The 3,957-nt window shown below is 52.9% G+C and overlaps 1 non-coding gene across 1 annotated transcript in view; it reads left to right on the forward strand.

Annotated features, from left to right (window-relative positions):
• The first annotated feature begins 3,690 nt into the window (after positions 1 to 3,690).
• LOC126447072 (small subunit ribosomal RNA) overlaps positions 3,691 to 3,957 on the forward strand; it is a 1,910-nt gene continuing 1,643 nt past the window's right edge. The window contains exon 1 of the ribosomal RNA XR_007583556.1: positions 3,691 to 3,957. This exon is cut by the window's right edge and continues 1,643 nt beyond it. This is a non-coding gene — a ribosomal RNA (small subunit ribosomal RNA).

Below are 3,957 nucleotides of genomic sequence, written 5' to 3' on the forward strand. Positions count from 1 at the left end.
TATATTGCGCCTTAACCTAACCTATGTTGCGCCTTAACCTAACCTATGTTGCGCCTTAACCTAACCTATGTTGCGCCTTAACCTAACCTATGTTGCGCCTTAACCTAACCTATGTTGCGCCTTAACCTAACCTATGTTGCGCCTTAACCTAACCTATGTTGCGCCTTAACCTAACCTATGTTGCGCCTTAACCTAACCTATGTTGCGCCTTAACCTAACCTATGTTGCGCCTTAACCTAACCTATGTTGCGCCTTAACCTAACCTATGTTGCGCCTTAACCTAACCTATGTTGCGCCTTAACCTAACCTATGTTGCGCCTTAACCTAACCTATGTTGCGCCTTAACCTAACCTATGTTGCGCCTTAACCTAACCTATGTTGCGCCTTAACCTAACCTATGTTGCGCCTTAACCTAACCTATGTTGCGCCTTAACCTAACCTATGTTGCGCCTTAACCTAACCTATGTTGCGCCTTAACCTAACCTATGTTGCGCCTTAACCTAACCTATGTTGCGCCTTAACCTAACCTATGTTGCGCCTTAACCTAACCTATGTTGCGCCTTAACCTAACCTATGTTGCGCCTTAACCTAACCTATGTTGCGCCTTAACCTAACCTATGTTGCGCCTTAACCTAACCTATGTTGCGCCTTAACCTAACCTATGTTGCGCCTTAACCTAACCTATGTTGCGCCTTAACCTAACCTATGTTGCGCCTTAACCTAACCTATGTTGCGCCTTAACCTAACCTATGTTGCGCCTTAACCTAACCTATGTTGCGCCTTAACCTAACCTATGTTGCGCCTTAACCTAACCTATGTTGCGCCTTAACCTAACCTATGTTGCGCCTTAACCTAACCTATGTTGCGCCTTAACCTAACCTATGTTGCGCCTTAACCTAACCTATGTTGCGCCTTAACCTAACCTATGTTGCGCCTTAACCTAACCTATGTTGCGCCTTAACCTAACCTATGTTGCGCCTTAACCTAACCTATGTTGCGCCTTAACCTAACCTATGTTGCGCCTTAACCTAACCTATGTTGCGCCTTAACCTAACCTATGTTGCGCCTTAACCTAACCTATGTTGCGCCTTAACCTAACCTATGTTGCGCCTTAACCTAACCTATGTTGCGCCTTAACCTAACCTATGTTGCGCCTTAACCTAACCTATGTTGCGCCTTAACCTAACCTATGTTGCGCCTTAACCTAACCTATGTTGCGCCTTAACCTAACCTATGTTGCGCCTTAACCTAACCTATGTTGCGCCTTAACCTAACCTATGTTGCGCCTTAACCTAACCTATGTTGCGCCTTAACCTAACCTATGTTGCGCCTTAACCTAACCTATGTTGCGCCTTAACCTAACCTACGTTGCGCCTTAACCTAACCCACGTTGCGCCTTAACCTAACCCACGTTGCGCCTTAACCTAACCCACGTTGCGCCTTAACCTAACCCACGTTGCGCCTTAACCTAACCCACGTTGCGCCGTAACCTAACCCACGTTGCGCCGTAACCTAACCCACGTTGCGCCGTAACCTAACCCACGTTCCGCCTTAACCTAACCTATATCGTACCTTAACCTAACCTATATCGTACCTTAACCTAACCTATATCGTACCTTAACCTAACCTATATCGTACCTTAACCTAACCTATATCGTACCTTAACCTAACCTATATCGTACCTTAACGTAACCCATATTGCGCTGTAACCCAACACACGTTGGGCCTTAACCCAACACACGTTGGGCCTTAACCCAACACACGTTGGGCCTTAACCCAACACACGTTGGGCCTTAACCCAACACACGTTGGGCCTTAACCCAACACACGTTGGGCCTTAACCCAACACACGTTGGGCCTTAACCCAACACACGTTGGGCCTTAACCCAACACACGTTGGGCCTTAACCCAACACACGTTGGGCCTTAACCCAACACACGTTGGGCCTTAACCCAACACACGTTGGGCCTTAACCCAACACACGTTGGGCCTTAACCTGCTCTGTAATTGTCATACGACGCGTTAAATTAGTGTAGTGTTGCCTAACTGCAACCCCCGCAATATAGTTTGCTACTCGCACTGCCCGGTCCCCAGTGTATCGCTTCATGTTAAACACCGTGCAGCTATACACTGTAATGTGGATGGCAGCAGGACGTACATGCTCATTGGCATTCGCAGTTGTTCATTGGCATTCGCATGGCGAAGCACTTAGCCTACGCTGTGGTATGGCCTGTGTCAACTGTCCGCTGATATTGTACGTCCAAATCACACACTGTACTGCACATTGGTCCTCATGTACTGAATGATACATCGTGGTACATGTGACCGTACAACGACTGCGCCAACAACGGCGAACCATGCGGTCCAAATGTTGTGCACTCAGCTACGTGTCGTCTCCCTATAAGAGCTGGATTGCAGTGTGGTATGCCCTGGATGGCGATCAGCATGAGCCGTCTGTTGATGTAGTGGCGCGTGTTGTCAGACGTAGTCGTCTCTTCTCACACACCGTGATAGCATGGTGCACTGCGTTCCACATCTGCGACATGCGACAGAGGCCGGTTGACAGTCGTTCGCGCAATGGACATCGCATACGTACGGGGGCCACCTTCCACGTGTTCGCGAAGCGTGCACATGTTGTTGCGTGTATGTGGGCAGACATAGTGTGTCGTGACACCTGACACAGGCATGCAACAATCGTTGAATTTGCAAATGGCGATGGACGCCTACGTTTGCTGGTGACGTTACGCAAATGAACAACTGGTAAACCGTTGTGGTGCGGTTGTTCTCGCTAGAGGTGAATCAGTGATGGCGACGATCGGTTGAGCTACCAACCGGTTGTTCCAGCGATACCCACCATGCCCACGAACGTGAATGGCATCTGGGTGTGAAGCGATACGCGGCGGTGGCTGGGTGGGACCGTCCCCGGCCGGTGAGGGGGGGCCTCCCGGCGTGCTGGCCGCGCGGTGCGTGGGCGCACGCGCTACAGCCGGCTGGTGGGGGCGGCCAGTGGCAGGCGCGCCGGCCGACGGAGGCGGCAGGCGGCGCAGCTGCGCGCCGGCGCACCCTGCACGCGGCGCCGTGCGGCCAAAGTAGGTCCTCGCGGGCCCGGTGCGAAGCGCGGTGGACATCTGCAGTGTGCTGGTCCGATTGAGGACTGTGTGCGCTGAGGATGCGCCGCCGCCCGGCGCTCGGCGCCGCGACGCCGTCTGCTGCTCGGTCGCCTCTGCGGTTCTCGCAGGTGGTTTGTATCGCAGCTGTGCGGACGTGTTGGCGCGTGCGCTGTGCTGGGAGAGTTCGCTTCGGCACCCAAGTGGGGCTTTTGTCCTTCTGTGGCGCTGGCGTTGGAGCTGCCGGTCACCGTAGGTGGCGCGTGTTGTCTCCCGCCGGCAATGCCACGACAGCACGCTCCCGGGCCTCTGTCGGCAGCGGCAAGCTCAGTTGGGAGCACGGGTGGTCGCACCTAAGGCGTCTACTCGCCAAACTCCGGGCGATTGCGCCTCTCTCGAACCCGACCAAGTACTTAGGACGGCGCTGCGCGCCGCCGGGACCTGAGAGGGTTTCGAGGTGTATGGTGCAGGGGAGCTCAGCCTCCTCCTGTTTGCAGAATAATTGAGCGGACGCTTGCGTGTTCGCGCGGGCCCCCGGGACACACTCCCGGGCGGCCGGCTGCTCAGCTCTAGTTGACGCAGCTCCCTGGTTGATCCTGCCAGTAGTCATATGCTTGTCTCAAAGATTAAGCCATGCATGTCTCAGTACAAGCCGCATTAAGGTGAAACCGCGAATGGCTCATTAAATCAGTTATGGTTCCTTAGATCGTACCCACGTTACTTGGATAACTGTGGTAATTCTAGAGCTAATACATGCAAACAGAGTCCCGACCAGAGATGGAAGGGACGCTTTTATTAGATCAAAACCAATCGGTCGGCTCGTCCGGTCCGTTTGCCTTGGTGACTCTGA

The sequence above is a fragment of the Schistocerca serialis genome, unplaced genomic scaffold (genome assembly GCF_023864345.2).
Source record: "Schistocerca serialis cubense isolate TAMUIC-IGC-003099 unplaced genomic scaffold, iqSchSeri2.2 HiC_scaffold_457, whole genome shotgun sequence".
Lineage (NCBI taxonomy): Eukaryota > Metazoa > Arthropoda > Insecta > Orthoptera > Acrididae > Schistocerca > Schistocerca serialis.